General features: G+C 42.5%; 1 protein-coding gene and 1 non-coding gene across 2 annotated transcripts in view; one reads left to right on the top strand and one right to left on the bottom strand.

Moving 5' to 3' along the window:
• Positions 1 to 5,591: 5,591 nt before the first annotated feature.
• rab27a (RAB27A, member RAS oncogene family) overlaps positions 5,592 to 24,642 on the top strand; it is a 29,893-nt gene continuing 10,842 nt past the window's right edge. Inside the window, exon 1 of the mRNA XM_063004854.1 lies at positions 5,592 to 5,631. The gene's annotated coding sequence lies outside the window, so the exon portion shown is untranslated. The remainder of the gene's footprint in view (positions 5,632 to 24,642) is intronic.
• On the bottom strand, positions 22,269 to 22,341 carry trnak-uuu (transfer RNA lysine (anticodon UUU)). The gene has a single exon. It is a non-coding gene; the product is annotated as a tRNA-Lys (tRNA).

The raw sequence follows: 24,642 nt of genomic DNA, 5'->3' as shown, positions 1-24,642 counted from the left end.
ATAAATGTGGGGGTGTCCTAACTTTTTCCTCACAATCAATTTCCATCTTCCAATTGTTCATTACATTTTACAACTTGTTTAAAAGTAATTATTAACATTTGATTTGGTTAGTTATATAAGCTCCATCTCTCAGTACTGTTCAAATGAAGCTCAAATGTCCACATGTTTAAATATGTTCAAAAAGACAAAAGTTTTAATGGGGTGTCCTAACTTTTTCACATGACTGTACATCCCATTCCGAAAGAATATCCCACCAGTCTTTACTCGTAGGGAAGTATTTTCACAAGATTTTGGAGTGTGTCTGTGGGAATTTGTGTCCGTTTAGTCAAAAGAGCATTCGTGAGGTCAGAATAACAGCAAATGTTACAGTTCATCTCAGAGGTGTTTGTGCTGCAGCTCGTGTTGCATCGCTGCCGGTCTGAACGTGTGCTAATGGGAGGAAATGTTGGGTTTCTTCATGCTGCCGCTTCAGTATGCAATCTCTGGGACTGGTCCAGTCATGTAATAGCCCAGGGGTGGCCACACTTTTGTGGCTTGAGTTCCACTATTTCAGTCGACAGGTCATCGCGATCTACTTTTTATGGTTGTTTTTTTTTTTTTTTTTTTCCCTTTTTCTCCCCCTTTAGCGCATCCAATTGTTAAATTTGCATCCTGCTTCCTCTCTGTCTATGCCGAACCCCGCCCTGACCGAGGAGATCGAAGCTAACCCATAGCCCCTCCGAAACATGGGCAGCAGCCGGATGCATTTTTGCCACCCACACATTGATGAGTGTCGTGCCACCTAGCGTTGCAGGCGGAGAGACACATCCTAAAGGCAATCTTCCTCATCTCTGTGCAGGCGCCTCTAATCAGCCGGCAGAGCTCGTAATCGCATTCTGACAGAGAGAGACCCACATCCGGTTCTTTATCCCGCCCCCCGACTGAGCAACCGGCCAATCGTTGCTCATACAGCCACTCAGCCTCGAACCGGTGAGGCCGAGCTAGATTCGATACGATGTACTCAGAATCCGGCTCTGATTGCAGCGTGTCTTTTTAACGCTGCGCCACCTGAGCGGCTAAAGCTTTTTTAAATGTGCTTCAGTTCCTATACTGATGTTCAGCTTTACAGGGCAAGAGACTAATAAATCACACTGACCTTATTCTGATGATTTACTCTGAATGGTGTCGGTCAGGTTTATGTATCTGGACAGGAGCTGCTGATGCCGATTCTCAAGCAGCTTTCAAGTGTTTATCAGTAAGAGTGGAGCGATATTTACATTTCATTATTTTTATGTGGTAAAAGGCTGATTCACACAAGTAGATTGATCCTAAAATGCTGTTGAATATGTGGCAAATTTTTTTATAAGTATTTATGTTTCCTCAGCCAGCAAATTCCAAAATTGTCCAGCAGAGGCCCCTGACTTCAAATGAATGTCAAGTCAAGTCAACTTTATTTATACAGTGCTTTTTACAATAGACATTGTCTCAAAGCAACGTTACAAAATCCAGGACCAACAGACACAAAAACCCGAGGGCGACAGTGGCAAAGAAAAACTCCCTTCAAATTACAGGAAGAGACCTTGAGAGGAACCAGACTCAGCAGGACCCATCCTTCCTTCTTGGGTAATTTCTGTATGTAACATGAGATCTGAATATTTTCTGTCAGCTTCTTTCACGTATGAATGAAACGTCATTCTGTGTCTCTGCAGGGATCTTGTCCGAATCGAAGCGTTTTGGTTTCTTTGTGCTCGGTTGCGCCCTCATCTTCACAAACAGTGCAGGTTACAAAAGGAAAAATGTTAAAACTGGCTACTGATGCATGAAAACTTTCTACATTCGCAGTGCTTTAGGCGGGCTGAGGTGTAGCTGTGGTGACAAACCGCAAATTAAATAAACTGGTCACATTTCATGTCAATCACGCTGACCTGTTTGAATGAGGCGCGATGTACCAGCGTGCACTGTGCGATCGACTGGTAGATCACGATCAGCGTATTGGGCTCCCCTGTTATAGACTGTTTACAAATGAAAATATGACAGACTCCCTTGCTAAATAACTAACATCAATATAATGCTTTGTTTTCATGGTGCAATACCGTAGTTCACTCTGTAACCACCAGGGTTTCATTTGTACCCTGTATTCAAAATGGAAAAGTAAAATTGCAGTAATGTCGCTTTGTGTCCGCTAGATGTCGCCAGGTTACATATTTGCAATTATTTCAACGGGCTGCTGAAGTCTGGTCTGGTCAGGGTTGCGGTGAATTTGGTACCACCTGGAAACAAGGTGCGTCCCAGTGCATCATTCACTTCCACCTAGGGGAATTTTTAAAGTGTTTTAAGCCTCTTTTGGCAGGTGCAGGGAAAATATATTCATTACATTATCATGGCTTACTACTACTACGTCCTGGTCAGGGTCGTGGTGGGTCTGGCTTCCCCAGAATCACTGGACGCAATGCAGTAACACACCCTGACTTGTTCAGCTTTGGTGCCTGACTTTACAAGTGTTCTTTTGACTGAATAGGCATAAATTCTCACAAGCACACTTCAAAATCTGGTAAAATGTCTTCTCAAAAGAGTAAAGGCTGGCATTGCCTTAAAAAGAGGGTGGTGGTGCCACCTTATTAATACCCATGGTTTTGGAATGGGGTGTCCAGGTACATTTTGCATAACTGGCTGTGGTCAATGGTTGGCTTTGACCAATATGGGTGTTACATAAGACGGATGTTGCAAGTGCAGTGGGAATCGGACACGCCTGTGTGTGTGTGTGTGTGTGTGTGTGTGTGTGTGTGTGTGTGTGTGTGTGTGTGTGTGTGTGTGTGTGTGTGTGTGTGTGTGTGTGTGTGTGTGTGTGTGTGTGTGTGTGTGTGTGGAGATTTACTAGAAATGTACTACCTTCCAGTACAAATAAGTCCCAACCCACTGATTTCAGGTGTTTCAGCCATAACAATTACTAACAAGTGTGTAAAATCTGCTATATAAAACAAATATATAATATAATATTAATATAAAATAATAAATATAATAAGAATTATACAGAAGATGGATTGACTTCTCCAAAATTCCCCTAATGATGACCTGCAATTGCTGCCTAGTGCCCAGTGTTTTAGGGGTGCTGCCGGGCACTCTGTGACCCTGACCAGGATGAAGCTGTTAGTGAAAATGTGTTTCATGTGCTTTTCTGTGTCTGTGTATATTATATGGCAACAAGTATGTGGACACCAGTTCATTTTTTATAACCACTTTATCCAGGTCAGGGTTGCATCAGGTCCGGTTCCACTGGGAAACACAGAATACCCTGGACAGAGCACCAATCCGTCGCTGGGCTTCGACCCAGCCCCCCTCCCTCCCTTAGGCACAGTCTGTGTAGATGCCTGGCTGGACAGTAGCGCACACATGGTGGGCTAGTGTAACAGACCTCTGTGCCACTTGAGAGTCCACTTGTCAGACGTTCCATTCCAAAACCATGGGCATATTGTACACTCCCTGTTTGTGGCTTTTGTAAAGAATCCGCACAAGATTTTGGAGTGTAACTGTGGGACGCAGTGGCCATTTAATCAAAAGAGCATTTGTGAGGTCAGGTGGTGATGGAGGAGAAGGCCTGGCTCGCATTTAAAGCTCCAGTTTGTCTCAAATGTGTTCAGGCTGTAAAGCAAATTGTAGAATCATGTATTTATGGACCTTTTTAATCAAATAATGACACTATTTAGTCGTTTTGCTTTTAAATAGCTGAACTGGACTTTTCCCAACCCTTTGATGCACAACCTGGGTCAAAAGTGACCCAACTGAGTTTTTATTTTCTATATCTTTGCAATAAATTAATTTCGTCATTCAAGCTTCCATGAATTTTTCAATTAACTTGTTTTTGATCATCACAAATCCTTATTTCAGTTTTATATTTTTTGCTTTTTTTTATAAAAATCATTTTTGTATCACTACCCTCCTAATGCACAACATGGGTCAAAAACGACCCTTATGTATTTACTATGGAATTTGACAGGAACTACTGACATTTGTAAGTGTTTGTAGTCAAAAACATATTTACTGATCTTTTGAAAGACAACCAAAGATTCGGCTCTTGAATATGTTCAATACTATTTGCTTGCTAGCTGTTTACATATTCTAGAATAGATAGCTTTTATTAGCTAAGACAGCAAATACATGAATAACTGACAAATGTGCATATGAAAATATTCTTGAATGGATGAATATGGGTAATTTTTGACCCATGTTGTGCATTAGAAGGGGTTTGCTTAGCTTGTGCATCAAAGGGTTAAGGTGATCCAAGCGATCTCGCTTTTGGCTAAAATCAAGAGGTAGAGACTGTGATCGAGTCTTTTTGGGGACGGTGGTAGGCTAGTGGGTAGAGCTTTTTTATAACCACTTCATCCAGGGTCAGGGTTTCAGCAGGCACCAATCCGTCGCTGGGTTTCGACCCCTCATTTTCCCTTAGACCTAGTCTGTGTAGACGCCTGGCTGGACAGTAGCGCATGTGGTGGGCTAGTGTAACAGACCTCTGTGCCACCCGAGTGTCCACTTGTCAGACATTCCATTCCAAGACCATGGGCACACTGTACACTCCCTGTTTGTGGCTTAAACAGCCTTTATGCTTCTGTAAAGAACCTGCACAAGATTTTGGAGTGTAACTGTGGGACGCAGTGGCCATTTAATCAAAAGAGCATTTGTGAGGTCAGGTGGTGATGGAGGAGAAGGCCTGGGTCGCATTTAAAGCTCCAGTTTGTCTCAAAGGTGTTTAGGCTGTAAAGCAAATTGTAAAATCATGTATTTATGGACCTTTTTAATCAAATAATTACACTATCTAGTCATCTTGGCCTTTTGGCTAAAATCAAGAAGTAGAGACTGCGATCGAGTCTTTTTGGGGACGGTGGTAGCCTAGTGGGTAGAGCTTTTTTATAACCACTTCATCCAGGGTCAGGGTTTCAGCAGGCACCAATCCATCGCTGGGCTTCGACCTAGTCTGTATAGACGCCTGGCTGGACAGTAGCGCATGTGGTGGGCTAGTGTAACAGACCTCTGTGCCACCCGAGTGTCCACTTGTCAGACATTCCATTCCAAAACCATGGGCACACTGTACACTCCCTGTTTGTGGCTTAAACAGCCTTTATGCTTCTGTAAAGAACTTGCACAAGATTTTGGAGTGTGTCTGTGGGACGCATTGGCCATTTATCAATCAAAAACGCATTCGTGAGGTTGCATTTAAAGCTCCAGTTTGTCTCAAAGGTGTTCAGGCTGTAAAGCAAATGGTGAAATCACGTATTTTTAATCGAATATTTACACTATAAAGTCGTTTTGCTGTTAAACAGCCAAACGGGACTTTTCCCATGAAGGTGATTCGAACGAATCGATTCATTTAAACGCGCTTATTAGACGGAACCGATTCAGCAGAGTGATTCATAATGGAGGGGTGCGGTAACGGGAAGTGTTTGGTGATTTGGTTCGCAAACACTTTAAGCCGTGCTGTATTCACTCCAGTGCGTGTGTGTGCGCACGATTCCTGCAGGCAGAGCTTTAATTTAGGGTTATTTTACTAGTTTAAATTAGTTGCGAGAGGATTTCTGCGTGTTTTGTGGTCGGAGTCGAGGTTCTGTTCAGTCCCATAAACTCCTAAGTGAAGTGAAGCGCAGGTTCATCCGCCTGGTGAGTTCAACTTTGTGTCTCTTTCTTTTAAAGCTTTGAGCTGGTGTTTAAAGTTTAAAATGAACTTGTTTCACTAGTGTAAAGCTTTATCTCCAGGCAGTGATGCTTGTTTATGTGGAATTATTAAGGATTTTTGGGAAACACCGCCTCCCTCCCTGGTGCTTGTTCCGGATCCTGGTGCGCATGTAATGTGATAATGATGATGGGTGGAAGGAAAGCTTAGAAATAAACATTAGAATTAACTTATTAAAACTTCTAGTGATTTGGTAAATCAGTCAGGGTGCTTCATGCTTTGTCATCATCATTATCACTATCAGACACGTGGTTTTGACTCCTTTCCTTACCGTATGGTGTCTGATTTAGTCTTTTTCTTTCCACATGTGCTCCTAAATTCACACGTTTTCATACTTACAAGCATCTCAATTCCTCCTGCTTAGCTTTTTCTGTCACCTAATGATTGAAAAAACCTGACAAACCAACAAAAATAATCAACAGCCTGCTTCGGTAGTGTAGAAACTTTGTGGCATGCCCTTTAATTCTCTGTTAGTAATTGTTTGACTGCAGATGGGGGCTTCTCAGTGCCCATATACATCTATACACCATATGGCCAACATGGTGTACGCATTTGACCATAAACCTCTTCGAAAATTACCCAATTCTGGAACACATCCTAACAGAACGCTCCAAATACACCAAGGAAAGACAAGAAGTACAACACAAGAACAGTTTAACCTACTTTGCAGCCATAATAATAACGATTTTGGAGTGTAACTATGGGAATTTGGTTCTATTAATATCATGTGTGAAGTTGGGCACTGATGGGGCTTCTTCTAGGTGTTATTTAAGCACCCAAACTCTATAATTAAGAAGTGTCCATGTACATTTGGCCATATAGGGTACATTATTTATCATAAATAACTCATGAAGCATCATGTGTCACTCTGTTTATGGAACCTACATTGCACATCTGTAAATATATTATATTATATATATTGCCTACAAGCATTGTACAGTAATGCTCATTTAATCTGTCTGTCAAACCTATACTAGAATGGACAGTCGACTAAACCAAACCATCCTCGGACACTCTAAGCTAACGCACAAGCATCTCCTCACTAGAGAAGATGCTCCAACCTGCCATCGATGTAAAGAGAGACTAACAATCAAACACATACTGATAGACTGCAAAACACTAAACTCAAAAAGACTGAGGTTTTTTTTAATGAAAACGAGACACGAAATGTGCTTAAATCATTTAAATCTAAAACATCTTTTATAATTCGTTTTAAATGACACAAAGTAAAGAAGCAACTTGAGTATCGCCGTCTAAATGACTCCAGTGTGTCGGTACGGCGCTGTGTCTGTTTACCTACCTGTCTGGGGCGGCACGGTGGCTAAGTGGGTAGCACTGTCGCCTCACAGCAAGAAGGTCCTGGGTTCGATCCCCAGGTGGGGCGGTCCGGGTCCTTTCTGTGTGGAGTTTGCATGTTCTCCCCGTGCCTGCGTGGGTTTACTCCGGGTGCTCCGGTTTCCTCCCACAGTCCAAAGACGTGCAAGTGAGGTGAATTGGAGACACTAAATTGTCCATGACTGTGTTGGATATAAACTTGTGAACTGATGAATCTTGTGTAATGAGTAACTACCGTTCCTGTCATGAATGTAACCAAAGTGTAAAACATGATGTTATAATCCTAATAAATAAACAAACAAACAAACCTACCTGTCTGTTTACCTACCTACATAGATAGATAGCTAGATAGCTACAGACAGACAGACAGACAGACAGAAGGGTATGGAGATAAACAGACAGACAGACAGATAGACAGACAGACAGACAGGTAGGTAGGTAAGTAAACAGATAGATGGATAGATAGATAGATAACAGACAGACAGACAGACAGGTAGGTAAATAGATAGATGGACAGATAGATACAGGCAGACAGATAGATAGACAGGTAGGTAGGTAGGTAAATAGATAGATGGACGGATAGAGACAGACAGACAGATAGATAGACAGGTAGGTACGTAAACAGATATGATGTCATTGTTTCCTATAAGACAAGGTTGGGAAGAAAACCCCAAACTGTCACTGTGTACTCAGGAAATTCATCCCGTCTGTCAGATGTAATCCAAGAACCATGAATTAGAAGCTGCTGAAAAACAACAGACTCCACAGTCAAGCAAGCTTTACTTTACCACAGGTTTAGAGCCTGCGACTCAGAATACTATACAAGCCTTATTTTCTCAGTATATAAATGTCTAGTGCTGCTTATTTGAATAATTTAATAATAATATTGAAGTATGTAGATGTCAACATCACTAACTTCCTGGTGCTTTGTGTGCAAACATTATCGACATTAAGCTTAGTACAAAAGCAACCTCAGCATTATATTAGCAGTTATGTGTTATAAGTTAGCATTGATGTTTTTAGCCAGTTAGCAGGAATGCAATTCTAATAGACAGTTTAAAATGCCAAATCCTGGATAAATGAACCCAGACTAACGCAGTTAAAGCTGAATTAAATTATTCCTGCCACCTTCAGGCTGTTTTTTATTTAGTAAAATGTAATTATAATAGCCCAACTGTGCAGGAAAGAGCTTAATCTTTATTAGCATTCTTCCTTAATTAGCTTCAGTGTTCTGGACTGACAGAATTGTTTACTGTGAAAAGAAAGAAAAACATTTTATTCTTTCTTTCTTTCTTTCTTTCTTTCTTTCTTTCTTTCTTTCTTTCTTTCTTTCTTTCTTTCTTTCTTTCTTCTAATTTCCTCATGTTGGGCTGCACTGTGGTACATCAGGTAGTGTAGGTGCTGCACAGCCCCGGGATTTTGATTCTATATACACACACATTTATACATACACATACACCGACCAGGCATAACATTATGCACTATGGGAAGAAGGCGAGCCGGCGGAGGCAGTGTGATGCTTTGGGTAACGTTCTGCTGGGAAACCTTGGGTCCTGCCATCCATGTGGACATTACTCTGACACGTAGCACCTACCTAAGCATTGTTGCAGATAGGGCTGGACGATATGGCTAAAATTTATATCACGATATAACTCCTAATTTCGGTCGATACGATATAATTCCGATATCGATATGAATAACACAAATGTCAGAAAAACTGCCAAGAACACAAACTGGATGGCTGTACCTGCAAACCTCTTTTCTGGTTTCTGGCAAGAAATACAAGCTGATTACACCACTGAATTAGTCCTTCATCTCTTATCAGCTATTTCATCTGCTTCTTTTTCAACTGTGGACAGTGGCGGAGCCAGACAATTTTCATAGTGGTGGCCAGACTGAGACCATTGCTCACACAGGGGTGGCACAGAAACTGCCTGATACCTTATTTTTTATGTGGCAAGCTGCTGTAGATCTAGTAGTGTTTTGGTCACTCACTCATTTACCTATACAGGCAGTGAGTACCATGTAGAATTACATCAAGCCTAGCATAATAAGCTTTTTATTTTTTTCTCATTTTCCCTGACAAGTGAAAAACTAAAATAGAGCCTATAACCTTAACATTACGAGGAAGAATTTCAAAGATATTCCTTTGCAATACTTGATCATTTGATTGCAAACTTGCCAGTGTGAATGCATGGAAAACACATTTTAATTTTCTTTCAAGAATATGACACATTCTGACCAACACTGTTAAGCCAAATCGGCATTGAAAATGGACTTTACTTTTAATAGCCTTCTACAATGCTGGGGCTTCTTAAAACTGAATATTCTATTTTCAATAGAAGTGTTATTTAAATGCTATTAAATTGTTTTTGAAAAAAAACCCGCCCAATTAGGAGGAAAACAGCCCAATCTAGTAACAGTGGAATGCGAATATCCCGTTGGTGCCTTTACTCGTGGCGCGCCACAACTAATAAGAAGTAATATTAATAACTGGTATTAGTACTCAGTACTAGTACTTTTTCTGTAATTGTGTTGGTGGTTGACATTTATGTTGAGTGTGTAACTGCACTGTTTTGATGGAGAACTACTCGCTTGAGGTGCGCTGTTGAATTGCATCCCTGTGGGAACACCTGCGAGCAGAAATGCTTCCGCAAAAAAGTAACACGGGCAAAGCGCACTGACGTAATGCATATCGATCGAATTTGTTTAAAAATCATATCACCGTTATTGAAACATTTTCTATCGCGATATATATTGATCTCGAATTATTGTCCAGCACTAGTTGCAGACCATGTTCACCCATGTTCATGGAGACGGTTCCCTGATATCTGTGGCCTCTTTCAGCAGGATGATGCACCCTGCCACAAAGCTAAAATGCTTCAGGAACGGTTTGAGGAGCACAACAACCAGTTTGAGGTGTTGACTTGGCCTCCAAACTTGATGGGTCAGGGGGACCAACACAATATTAGGAAGGTGGTTATAATGTTATGCCTGTTGTAATTTCAGGCAGCATCATGCAGCCAAAACTGACTAAAAAGACAAAATTAAATTTCATTTTCCGATTCATTCACAGACAGATTATGTGCTGTGATGATGATGTTTACTGACATGACATTGATCCTGCACGAGTTACGGCGCTAATTGTTCTAACGCCTGCAGGTATCATGCCAGCGATGCTTTACATTCCTGGGTTGCAGAGTCGGCTCATTTATTGTGATAATATTTTTATTAGCTGCTTTCATGGCGCTTAAGCTGCTCTTGTGTCCAAATTGAAAAGATTTACGAATGGATCAGATGTTCAGTCATGAATTGAACATTGGAGGGGAGCAAATGTACGGGTTGGAGGGGTGGAGGGGGGTGTTTCTGCCATTTTAACCTGTATTATGTTAGACATGCATCGCTACACTGATTGACAGTAATGAGTAATGTGTTCACGTGGGTTTTCTTACAAATATAACCTAAAGACATGAATTAATGTAATGACATTGTTAGTCTCTGTGTGATTGTGTGTTTAACTAACTTTAGTGTTGATAACCAACGTTTGTGATGGTTGATTGCAATCATCCTGTTTTTTACCAAAACAGTGTTTGTTTCTACTTTAAACAATTAAAACCGCTCTTTTTAGCACCAAACATTCCTGACGTTAACGTTTCACTTTCATGCAAGTCAGAGCTGTTATAAAGACGCCGTGGCGGCACGGTCGCTCGGTGGGTAGCACTGTCGCCTCATGGCAAGAAGATCCTGGGTTTGATCCCCAGGTCGAGCATTTGGGGTCCTTTCTGTGTAAAGTTTGCATGTTCTTCCCGTGTCTGCCTGGGTGTCCTCATGCAGGTCAGGTGAATTGGAGATGCAAAATTGTCCATGACTGTGTTTGACATGAAAAACTTGAACTGATGAATCTTGTGTAAGCAGTAACTACCGTTCCTGTCATGAATGTGACCAAACTGAAAAACATGATTGTATCTTTTGAACCAGCCTGGCCATTTCTCAACAAGCTATTTCCACCTGCACAACTGCTGCTTACTGGATGTTTTTCACACCATTCTGTGTACAGTCTAAAAAAACCCAGCACTTTCTGAGATGTAAACCAGACCATCAGGCACCAACAATGACCCGGCCACTCGGATTACACCCCCCATACCCACCCAGAATTCTGATGTTTGCAAACATGAACTATTGAAACGTGACGCTCTCGAGTTATGTTTGTATAACTTGGTGAATTGTGCTGATGTCACATGGCCGTTTGATTGGTTAATTACATGAATGAGCAGTAATTATCTGCTCACATTTCTGATCACCGTGGCCAAACAATGCAATCCCTTTTTTCATTTAATCAAAAACAAACATCTCATACAGCTTTTCTCTTTCAACTCATGTTATTACCATCAAACATCAGTTAAACCTTAAGATGTTCATCCTAAAACCATGGTAAAGTAAAGCTTGCTTGACTGTGGACAGTGACAAGAACCAATCCAATTGAAATAGCGGACCCGTCAAAATGAAAACATCCTGTTGTATTGCATGTGTGATGTACATTTATTTACGTCTGATTTTTAATTGCCACTGACCTCATGCGGGCCGGTTGGGGGCAGCCGACGGGCCGGATGTGGCCTGCGTGATCTATGATGCCCATGTGTGATCTAGGTCTTCCACTGGGAGCTGTGGAAGGGATTTTAAAAAAGTAATGAAAGGTGACCAGCATCTTTAAAAGTTGTCTGTAGAACCCCTCAGACCAAATGTAAGAATTCAGAAACAGGTGTCTAGGTTCTAACAGGTGTAATTAATTCTACAAAGCAAATCATATGCCTTTAATTTTGTAGCAGCCATTTAGGGAAGGTCCTTTCCTGTTCTAGTGTAAATAAACTCCAGCGTCCTGCATGCAAATCAGCTACACAAACAGGTCACTCTATTTAAATACCATTTGTTTTTGAAATGCTCAGGCGTCCAAATACTTTTGGCTGTGTAGTTCAGATAAAGCTGGTGTTGGAGAGTTTTTGTTCTGGCGTTCCAGGATTATTCTGTGTGATAATGCCAGGCAGAAGCTGCTGCGTGGCGTGTTGGGCTTTTATTCTTCTAGGCGTGTGCAGTTGCAACACGAGCACAAACAGGAGAGAAAAAATGTGACCTGTTAAGACTTGATTTGTGTGTCGTGTGTGTGTGGTAGTGTGTGTGTGTGTGATTTTGGCTTTGTTTACTTCTCGGGGATCTGCATATCCGCCTTCGTGATGGTTCCGCCCGCTGCCTCGGTGCTGGTCCAGCTTTTTCCTGTTCCCTGGTACAGAAACGGCCTTCAGGCCTCTCTCGCCCGGACCGTTTCCAATCAGATAACTAATGTTGTTGGCTGGAAAAAATAGTCCCGCCTGCATATCTGTGTTAGTTCAGTTCTGGTTCAGTTCTGTGGAATCAATCCAAACAGTTTGAGGTTGTGTAATCCGTTCTGATTAAGTTATAACATGCTTACTTTTATAATGAGGGGTTTGTGCAGTGGTATTTTGTTAGAATCCTTAGGGGTCGCCTTACAGCAAGAAGGTCCTGGGTTTGATTCCCAGGGAGAGCAATGTGGGTCCTTGCTGTGTGGGGCTTGAATGTTCTCCTAGTGTCTGTTTGGGTTTCCTCAAACCCTCTAAAGACATGCAGTCAGGCTAATTGGAGATACTCAATTACCCTAGGTGTGTGTGTCCTGTGATAAACTGCCAACCCTTCCAAGGTGGTTCCTGAATTTCACCCAGTGAATTGTACCCACCATGGTGGTAAAACGGACAGTGAATGAATAAAATCCTTAAAGTTCCGGACTCTGGATGCTGTGGAGCCCCCTGCTAAAAGCTTACTGACTGAATGTCTTAAGTACTTACAGTAACGACAATCTATAGCCGTACTTAAGACTATGAGAGGAATCTTGGGAACAGTTTTTAATTTCTTGACAAAAATTGGTGTAAAAAAGCCACATATTAGAACAGCACTTAACAAGGAGAATTACCTTTTCTTCCTGCCGTGAATATAACCACTGTGTAAATAAATAAATAAATAAATGCTAAGAATCCCCACTGGTAAAGCTATTTTTTTTCAATTCCATTTATTACTGTTCTAATGCCTTACAAAAACAGTCAAACTTAACCAAACAAAGGAACATACAACAGAAACATACATATAAGATCAAATGTTAACAAACCACAGTAAGTCAAGTAAGTAAATAAGTGAAAGAATAATAAAGGGGGGGGGGGGGGGGGGGGGGAGAATAAACAGGAGAAGTTGGTTAAGAGGCTGGACTATCTAGGTCAGAAGCGGGCAATTACATTTCCAAGGGGCCACATAAGAAACTTGGACTGTTGTGGAGGGCTGGACCAATAGGGTGAACTTAATTCTGCTCAATATTATTAGTATCAGTTCTGATGAGCTGTTAAATTACTATAAACAATTTGCTGTTTTTCAGTTCTTTGTTATTGTTGGATATTTCTTTGGATATCACAAAGCTGATCTTGACTGCTGCAGTCATGGATGTGTAAAACTTTTATAGTTTAGCTTTAGATGTGACTTCTTCAGATGTGAGCGTTCTGCATCGTTCAGGTTCTTGTATTTCTGTGTTTAGTACCGTAATGGCGATTCAAACCCTAGATTTAAATTGTGATCCTTGAACAGCTTTACACCTGACTTTCAGCAAATAAATACTAGAAGTTTATGTCTTGTTAAAACTCGACCGTCTCTCAATCAACCGCACTCGGTTCTGTTCGCCAAAGCATTACGGTGAAGCTCGATACACTCGCTCACTTGTAAATTGAAACTTAGATAAATTTAGAAATAGCGGTCCTGTCAAAATAAAAACATCCTGTTGTATTGCATGTGTGATGTACATTTATTTACGTCTGATTTTTATGTGCCACTGACCTCATGCGGGCCGCTTGGGGGCAGCCGAAGGGCCGGATGTGGCCTGCGTGATCTATGATGCCCAGGTGTGATCTAGGTCTTCCACTGGGAGCTGTGGAAGGGATTTGAAAAAAGTAATGAAAGGTGACCAGCACCTATAGTAGTTGTCTGTAGAACCCCTCAGACCAAATGTAATTTTCTCAAGGCGCAAGTAAGCAAAAACATCTCTCAACCACAAGGAATAGGAGATAGGGAAACTAATGAGGATTCGTCTTCTAGCAAGTACAAATGTGAACTCCATTGGGGGAGTATCGATGGGAACACAGAAGATTGCCAATAAGGGAAATTGATTCAGCTTTTTATTAAAGACTGGTGTAAAATAAACATATAAAATATACTGAATTTAACATATACAGTGTATCACAAAAGTGAGTACACCCCTCACATTTCTGCAAATATTTTATTATATCTTTTCATGGGACAACACTATAGACATGAAACTTGGATATAACTTAGAGTAGTCAGTGTACAACTTGTATAGCAGTGTAGATTTACTGTCTTCTGAAAATAACTCAACACACAGCCATTAATGTCTAAATGGCTGGCAACATAAGTGAGTACACCCCACAGTGAACATGTCCAAATTGTGCCCAAAGTGTCAATATTTTGTGTGACCACCATTATTATCCAGCACTGCCTTAACCCTCCTGGGCATGGAATTCACCAGAGCTGCACAGGTTGCTACTGGAATCCTCTTCCACTCCTCCATGATGACATCACGGAGCTGGTGGATGTTAGACACCTTGAACTCCTCCACCTTCCACTTGAGGATGCGCCACAGGTGCTCAATTGGGTTTAGTCCATCACCTTTACCTTCAGCTTCCTCAGCAAGGCAGTTGTCATCTTGGAGGTTGTGTTTGGGGTCGTTATCCTGTTGGAAAACTGCCATGAGGCCCAGTTTTCGAAGGGAGGGGATCATGCTCTGTTTCAGAATGTCACAGTACATGTTGGAATACATGTTTCCCTCAATGAACCGCAGCTCCCCAGTGCCAGCAACACTCATGCAGCCCAAGACCATGATGCTACCACCACCATGCTTGACTGTAGGCAAGATACAGTTGTCTTGGTACTTCTCACCAGGGCGCCGCCACACATGCTGGACACCATCTGAGCCAAACAAGTTTATCTTGATCTCGTCAGACCACAGGGCATTCTAGTAATCCATGTTCTTGGACTGCTTGTCTTCAGCAAACTGTTTGCTGGCTTTCTTGTGCGTCAGCTTCCTTCTGGGATGACGACCATGCAGACCGAGTTGATGCAGTGTGCGGCGTATGGTCTGAGCACTGACAGGCTGACCTCCCACGTCTTCAACCTCTGCAGCAATGCTGGCAGCACTCATGTGTCTATTTTTTAAAGCCAACCTCTGGATATGACGCCGAACACGTGGACTCAACTTCTTTGGTCGACCCTGGCGAAGCCTGTTCCGAGTGGAACCTGTCCTGGAAAACCGCTGTATGACCTTGGCCACCATGCTGTAGCTCAGTTTCAGGGTGTTAGCAATCTTCTTATAGCCCAGGCCATCTTTGTGGAGAGCAACAATTCTATTTCTCACATCCTCAGAGAGTTCTTTGCCATGAGGTGCCATGTTGAATATCCAGTGGCCAGTATGAGAGAATTGTACCCAAAACACCAAATTTAACAGCCCCGCTCCCCATTTACACCTGGGACCTTGACACATGACACCAGGGAGGGACAACGACACATTTGGGCACAATTTGGACATGTTCACTGTGGGGTGCACTCACTTATGTTGCCAGCTATTTAGACATTAATGGCTGTGTGTTGAGTTATTTTCAGAAGACAGTAAATCTACACTGCTATACAAGCTGTACACTGACTACTCTAAGTTATATCCAAGTTTCATGTCTATAGTGTTGTCCCATGAAAAGATATAATGAAATATTTGCAGAAATGTGAGGGGTGTACTTACTTTTGTGATACACTGTACATCCTGACTTCCAAATGAGCTCTGCTCATGGACTTCATTAAAGTCAGTCAGATGTTGTTGGCTAGCAGTTGGGAATTTATACATCTTGTATACAGTAAATTAAAGAATGCATGGCCACGACTTGATAAGACGTCGGGACGAGATCCTAATTCGTGTTCATGAATTAGTAAGGTGTGGGAACGAGATATGCTTAAGCTTAGCTTACCTTTCCTCCCCAAGAGCAAATATACCATTCTGTATGCTTTATGTTAGCTGTGACCAAAATAACCAAGCTAAGTAATGGCCACGAGGTAATGATCTCCTCCCCACGACTCCTTAAATCCAGGTTAAGCATTAGGATCTTGATCTCGCACCTCATCAAGTCGAGGCCACGCATCAGGATCTCGCCCCACAGCCTTATTAAGTCACCGTCACATTAGTATCTCGTTCCCACACTTTTCTATGTGGTACCCGTGCATTATCTTTATTTTTATTATTTAATTATGTCACCAGTGTCGTTTCATAGTGGTACAGAATAAGCAACCCCAGGTCAGGGGTATAGAATGGCAGAAGAAGAACATTAGCCACCTGAGTGATGTTCTATATATTTAAGTTGCGGTTGTAGAAATGAAAGGACGTTTGTTCTTGATAGAACACTAACGCAACTTCTTGTGCGCGGTGTTAGAGATGTTGAGAAATGTTTCAGCAGACGTGTTTTGTAACTGGTTTTGTAACAGAGTGGATGTGAAATCAGGAACTGATGCTTCATTTGATTATTCATGTATTACATTAGTAATACAATCTGGATTTATTTCCTCTGTAGTCTGTTCTGGATAACGTTAGCAGTTTAGGTAAAGTTAGCCCTAGTTATTAGTAATAACAAACAGTCGCATCACAAGTGATAGTCAGTCAATATTAGATTAGCTTGTATAGTATAGTATAAGCATTTGGACTCCTCTGTGAGGCCAACTAGTAAAACTGGTAATAATTACCAACAGAATTAACCAGTACCAAAATACTAATACATTTACTAACAGTAAATACCAAGAACCACAAGTCTGGATTTGATTGACCAACACCAGCCATTAATCGTTTGATTGGCCAGCATCAGCTGTTAACATTTGATTGGCCAACGCCAGTTGTTAACTGTTTGATCGGCCATTTGATTGGCCAGTGCTATTGGTTAACATTTGATTGACCAGCACCAGCTGTTAACATGTGATAGGCCAGCGCCAACCATTAACTGTTTTATTGACCAGTGCCAGTTGTTAACATTTGATTGGTCAGCACCAACCGTAAATTGATTAATTGGCCAGTGCCAGCTGTTAATCGTTTGATTGGCCAAGGCCAACCATTAACAGTTTGATTGGCCAGCATCAGCTGTTAATCGTAATCGTTTGATTGGCCAGGGCCAGCTGTTAATCGTTTGATTGGCCAGCGCCAACCATTTATCGTTTAATTGGCCAGCACCAATCGTTAATCGTTTGATTGGCCAGTGCCAGTTATTAAGATTTGATTGGCCAGCGGAAGCTGTTAATTCTTTGATTGGCCAGCACCAGTTGTTAACATTTAAATGGCAAGCACCAACCATTAACTGTGTTATTGACCAGCTCCAGCTGTTAATTCTTTGATTAACTAGGGCCAACCGTTAAACGTTTGATTGGCCAGCGCCAGTCGTTAACCTTTGGATTGGTCAGCGCCAACCATTAACTGTGTTATTGACCAGCGCCAGCTGTTAATTCTTTGATTAACTAGGGCCAACCGTTAAACGTTTGATTGGCCAGCGCCAGCTGTTAATCGTTTGATTGGCCAGCGCCAGTTATTAAGATTTGATTGGCCAGCGCCAGCTGTTAATCGTTTGATTGGCCAGCGCCAGTTATTAAGATTTGATTGGCCAGCGCCAGCTGTTAATCGTTTGATTGGCCAGCGCCAGTTATTAAGATTTGATTGGCCAGCGCCAGCTGTTAGTTGTTTGATTGGCCAGCACCAGTTGTTAACATTTAATTGGCCAGCACCAACCTATTAACTGTTTGATTGGCCAGTGCCAGTTGTTACCGTTTGATTGGCCAGCGCTGTTGGTTAGTGTTTGATTGGCCAGTGCCAACCATTAACTGTTTGACTGGCCAGCGCCAACCGTTAAATGTTTGACTGGCCAGCTCCAACCGTTAAATCTTTGATTGGCCAGCACCAACCACTAATCGTTTGTATAGAATCAATTACAAAACATAAACCATGTGCTTCCAAATTGGTGGCAGTGGTTTGGGGAAGGCCCTTTCATGTTCCTCTGTGCACAAAACAAGGTTCATAAAGACATGGCTTGGCCAGTTTGGTGTGGAGGAACTCCAGAGCCCGGACCTCGACCCAGTTAAACACCTTTTAGATTAATCGAAATGCTGATTACAGGCTTGTGGAATCTTGTGGAAAGCCTTTGCAAAAGAGTGGAGGCTGTTGTAGAGACAAATGTAGTGGTAGCTGGTGGTAAGTTCATATTTTGGAACAGTCAGGTGTCTGTATACTTTTGACTCTGAAGTGTACATTTATGAGGAAATGTGAGGGATGTTATGGACACGTTTTTACGCCTGTGGTCACATGATCCCGACCCGCTAATCAGCTTTTACTCCTGAGCGGATTTCGGTGGCTGTTGGAGGAACAGAATCATGCAGCAGTCATGTGATTGTTCCTCACGCCTCGTGTTGGGAATCAGATGATTCCTTCTTTTCTTCTCCCTCACGCTCCATCTAGATTGGTTTGGTATCTCCCACGTTTACTGGTCCTGATCTGATCCTGAGGCCATAAAACCATTAAAACCCTTTAACACCCTGTTTATCTCTGGAGCTGTAAAACCAGAACGCTCTTTATGGTTGATGTAACTGGTATTTGTGACATTTCACCTGACTGTACCAACAAGTGTGAACCGAAACTTAATATCTATAAAGAAAATATGACTTCAACTTTGCATCGAACAGCTCTGGAATGAACTGGAATGTCAACTGAGCCTTTCCCACCAACATCATTGAAATCAGCTCTTTTGACTGTAAAAGCACAAATTCCCACAGTCATTGTGACACAGAGATGTTCACAAGTCACAAAATACGAGTCCGAGTCAAGTCTCGAGTCTTTAGGCTAGAGTCCGAGTCAAGTCACGAGTCAATATAATAAACACAAAACATATTGGAAATGTAGCGCAGAAATAAACAAATAATCTGTAAATTTAGATAAAAACAACAACAGATTAGTGACTATATTTATCTGTTTTACTTTCCTAGGTTTCAGTTAAAAGCTTCAACTGTTTTCATTACAGAACGAAAGCGCTCGATAAATCACGGCACAGCGTCCAAAATCCAAAACACAGCAAATAAATCCATAACCGCTGCTTACCTTAGCTTCTGTTCTTCCAGATGCTATTACGTTTATAAGCATGCGTCCCATTAGGAATAGAATCCGTTATTTTGTAAATGTGCTTATAATTAAAAACCTCCAAACTTTTCCCGGTTGTGAAGTAAAACAGGAAGTCGTTAGAAAGCCGATCGAGCGTTTCATTACCACGTCATCTGTGTGACGCAAACTGAATAAATGCAGATAACAGCGTTTCTTACTAACAATTACAATCAGAAGCTCTGATTGGTTCAGAAAGCTGCTCTTGCAACCATTAGCACCAATTCTGTAGGAGCGTTCCATTCACCCCAGTTGTTCCTGTGAAGTGCACTACGTAGGGTATTCCACCATTTTAAGTGAGAATCTAATCCAAAGGAGGGAGTAGTGAGCGACGCTTCATCACTACGCCGGAAGCTGGCTGGAACATTTACACATTGCGTGCGTTGCGGGTTAAGACGGCCGGAGCATTATTATTATTATTAGAGAGCAGAATGATGTTGGATCATATATATACAGTGTATCACAAAAGTGAGTACACCACTCACATTTCTGCAGATATTTAAGTATATCTTTTCATGGGACAACACTGACAAAATGACACTTTGACACAATGAAAAGTAGTCTGTGTGCAGCTTATATAACAGTGTAAATTTATTCTTCCCTCAAAATAACTCAATATACAGCCATTAATGTCTAAACCACCGGCAACAAAAGTGAGTACACCCCTTAGTGAAAGTTCCTGAAGTGTCAATATTTTGTGTGGCCACCATTATTTCCCAGAACTGCCTTAACTCTCCTGGGCATGGAGTTTACCAGAGCTTCACAGGTTGCCACTGGAATGCTTTTCCACTACTCCATGACGACATCACGGAGCTGGCGGATATTCGAGACTTTGCGCTCCTCCACCTTCCGCTTGAGGATGCCCCAAAGATGTTCTATTGGGTTTAGGTCTGGAGACATGCTTGGCCAGTCCATCACCTTTACCCTCAGCCTCTTCAATAAAGCAGTGGTCGTCTTAGAGGTGTGTTTGGGGTCATTATCATGCTGGAACACTGCCCTGCGACCTAGTTTCCGGAGGGAGGGGATCATGCTCTGCTTCAGTATTTCACAGTACATATTGGAGTTCATGAGTCCCTCAATGAAATGTAACTCCCCAACACCTGCTGCACTCATGCAGCCCCAGACCATGGCATTCCCACCACCATGCTTGACTGTAGGCATGACACACTTATCTTTGTACTCCTCACCTGATTGCCGCCACACATGCTTGAGACCATCCGAACCAAACAAATTAATCTTGGTCTCATCAGACCATAGGACATGGTTCCAGTAATCCATGTCCTTTGTTGACATGTCTTCAGCAAACTGTTTGCGGGCTTTCTTGTGTAGAGACTTCAGAAGAGGCTTCCTTCTGGGGTGACAGCCATGCAGACCAATTTGATGTAGTGTGCGGCGTATGGTCTGAGCACTGACAGGCTGACCCCCCACCTTTTCAATCTCTGCAGCAATGCTGACAGCACTCCTGCGCCTATCTTTCAAAGACAGCAGTTGGATGTGACGCTGAGCACGTGCGCTCAGCTTCTTTGGACGACCAACTGAGTCTGTTCTGAGTGCACCCTGCTCTTTTAAAACGCTGGATGATCTTGGCCACTGTGCTGCAGCTCAGTTTCAGGGTGTTGGCAATCTTCTTGTAGCCTTGGCCATCTTCATGTAGCGCAACAATTCGTCTTTTAAGATCCTCAGAGAGTTCTTTGCCATGAGGTGCCATGTTGGAACTTTCAGTGACCAGTATGAGAGAGTGTGAGAGCTGTACTACTAAATTGAACACACCTGCTCCCTATGCACACCTGAGACCTAGTAACACTAACGAGTCACATGACATTTTGGAGGGAAAATGACAAGCAGTGCTCAATTTGGACATTTAGGGGTGTAGTCTCTTAGGGGTGTACTCACTTTTGTTGCCGGTGGTTTAGACATTAATGGCTGTATATTGAGTTATTTTGAGGGAAGAATAAATTTACACTGTTATATAAGCTGCACACAGACTACTTTTCATTGTGTCAAAGTGTCATTTTGTCAGTGTTGTCCCATGAAAAGATATACTTAAATATCTGCAGAAATGTGAGGGGTGTACTCACTTTTGTGATACACTGTATATATATATATATATATATGTATAATTATCACACGTAACTAATGTTGCTGACTTTTGCTGTTCACAAGTAATTTTTTGCGAGTCACGAGTCGAGTCGGGGGACGTCCAGCAAGCTCACGATCAGGTGTCCAAATACTTTTAACCATATAGTGTATAGGAAGGCTCTTCACTAAGTTTAGTAGTGTACTGTTGGGAGTTTGTGCCCAGTAAGACAGGAGAACATTAAGACAGCCTGGGTCTGAATCAGCATTCCAATTCATCCCAAAAGTGTCAGGTGGGATTGAGATCCTGGCTTTGGCACTCAAAAGAATCACATTAGCAAATTGTAGCGTCACATTTATTCCATATAGTTCGTTATCCATTAAGAATAGACAGAGCAGAATGACATTCCACCCCGTACACGAGTATGTGGACGTGGTTCTATCTAACTCCTGGAGAAATGGGTGGAATGTTGGTCCTCTACAGTTTGCTGTTGTATTGGAACAATTCAGGGACAATGAGCGTCCTTGTTAGCCAGTCTGTAATAATTGGTGCAGGATGGCGTCCTGCTTGAGTGACCGTTCTTAAAACTTATCCTGCTGAGTAAAATGGAACGGTATTGGTTCATCTCTCGGCTGTACGTCTGCAGCTAAATTATTTTACATTTACATTTTTGGCATTTAGCAGACGCCTTTATCCAAAGTGGCTTACAGCAGTGTGACAGTATACAGTTTGTGCAATTGAGGGTTAAGGGCCTTGCTCAAGGGCCCAACAGCAGCAACCTGGCAGTGGTGGGGATTGAACCAGCGACCTTCTGATTATTAGTCCAGTACCTTAACCACTAGGCTACAACTTCCCTGCAGAAAGCACGCCCGAACAGGGACTTGAACCCTGGACCCTCAGATTAAAAGTCTGATGCTCTACCGACTGAGCTATCCAGGCCTAAAATTTAATAAATGTTATAATTTATAATCACAAAATACTGAAATGTCATTATGAAAAGGTAACAGATCATCTTCGTTACTCCAGTCAAGCAGGTTTATGATTAGTACATTGGTCAGCGGTGAGGTGGGCAGTAGGGATGCATCAAGGGTCGACTCTGGGTCCTTTTCTGTTGGCGATAATCGTGGACTGTGATGTTCGTGGATGACACTGATTTGTAGTGAGAGTTGGGAGCAGGTTGAGGAGAGCTTGGAGGTGATGGGTCTAAAAATTGATGTAAACGTGAGCACACGTGCTTGAATGTGGTGGTGGTGGTTGGTCAAGTTGGAAGTTTAAGCTGGTTTTGCTTATCGGTCACACCGGCAGCTTCATCATCGCCTGTGGCCACTCGGACCAGAAAACTGTGTTTGTATTTTGCGTGGTTTCACCGTTTCCCAGGGTGGGTTAGAAAGCAGAACCCCGAGAGGATCCGAATTAATCCTGTAATCACTGTAATCAGGCCGAGCTGTTGTGAAGGCGTGACGGCACACAATGGCAGGAGGCAGCTCGGTCCTCCCGTTTCCTCATTCCTTCACTTGTCGGTGCTTCTGAATGGTGTGTGTGTGTGTGTGTGTGGGGGGGGGGGGATTCCCTTAAAATAATGATGTGGCAATAACAATATTGAGATAAACGCTGTACGACCGAAAGGCTCTTCTGAGAAGCTTCTCACGAGACTTTGAGGTATGTCTCTGGGAGGTTGTGCCCATTCAGTTGGTCAAAAAAGCGTTGATGATACTTTGCAATGCCATATCCAAGTCTACATATTCCTCATTTATATAGCTACTGTATATACACCGATCAGCCATAACATTAAAACCACCTCCTTGTTTCTACACTTACTGTCCATTTTATCAGCTCCACTTACCATATAGAAGCACTTTGTAGTTCTACAATTACTGACTGTAGTCCATCTGTTTCTCTGCATGCTGATCGTCAATGGTCAGGACCACCACAGGACCACCACAGAGCAGGTATTATTTAGGTGGTGGATGATTCTCAGCACTGCAGTGACACTGACATGGTGGTGGTGGTGTGTTAGTGTGTGTTGTGCTGGTATGAGTGGATCAGACACAGCAGCGCTGCTGGAGTTTTTAAACACCTCACTGTCACTGCTGGACTGAGAATAGTCCACCAACCAAAAACATCCAGCCAACAGCGCCCCGTGGGCAGCATCCTGTGACCACTGATGAAGGTCTAGAAGATGACCGACTCAAACAGCAGCAATAGATGAGCGATCGTCTCTGACTTTACATCCACAAGGTGGACCAACTAGGTAGGAGTGTCTAATAGAGTGGACAGTGAGTGGACACAGTGTCTGATCCACTCATACCAGCACAACACACACTAACACACCACCACCATGTCAGTGTCACTGCAGTGCTGAGAATGATCCAACACCTAAATAATACCTGCTCTGTGGTGGTCCTGTGGGGGTCCTGACCTTTAAAGAACAGCATGAAAGGGGGTAACAAAGCATGTAGAGAAACAGATGGACTACAGTCAGTAATTGTAGAACTACAAAGTGCTTCTATATGGTAAGTGGAGCTGATAAAATGGACAGTGAGTGTAGAAAGAAGTCTTGTGAGAAGCCGTTGTTGCGTTTAATCTACGTTTACTTTAAAAATGTGGTTGATGTCTGAGCCTCACGCTTCTCAGTTACTGTCAAACAGCGTTCGCAGATTCGTCCTGAGGCTCCGACTTTAGCTTCCTGTTAGCGTGTCAGCATCTTCACGCTGAAACACGACTTCCCTCTTCTTACATACGCCTCGTTTCGACAGACTGGATGCGCTTGCACCAGAGCACAGAGAATTAAAGGTGTAATTAACAGAATTATGTACAAGATCAAGTCAGTCACGTGATGGGTAATGGAAACATCTAAGCTCGGAGAACTCGTTCACTAGTATATAGAGTAATACAGAGTGTGTCTGTGAGAATTTGTGCCCATTCAGTCAAAATAGCTTTTCTGGGATTGAATTCATGTGTTGAGGAGGTGGTATGCTTCAATATTTGCAGCAACAGTTTAGGGAAGGCCCTTTCCTATCCTGTGCACAAAGCAAGCTCTATAAAGACGTGAAGGAAAGCTCGGTTTAAAGAAACTCCAGTGTCCAGCACAGAGCCCTGACCTCAGCCCCACCCAACAGCTCTGGAATGATTTGGAACTGGACTGAATGGGCACAAATTCCCACAGACATACTTCATAGTCTTGTGAGAAGCCTCCTCAGAAAAGAGGCTGTTGTTCTGAACCAGCTCTGGTTACTGATC

The sequence above is a fragment of the Trichomycterus rosablanca genome, chromosome 11, assembly GCF_030014385.1.
Source record: "Trichomycterus rosablanca isolate fTriRos1 chromosome 11, fTriRos1.hap1, whole genome shotgun sequence".
Lineage (NCBI taxonomy): Eukaryota > Metazoa > Chordata > Actinopteri > Siluriformes > Trichomycteridae > Trichomycterus > Trichomycterus rosablanca.
This window is presented reverse-complemented; position numbering and strand designations above follow the sequence as displayed.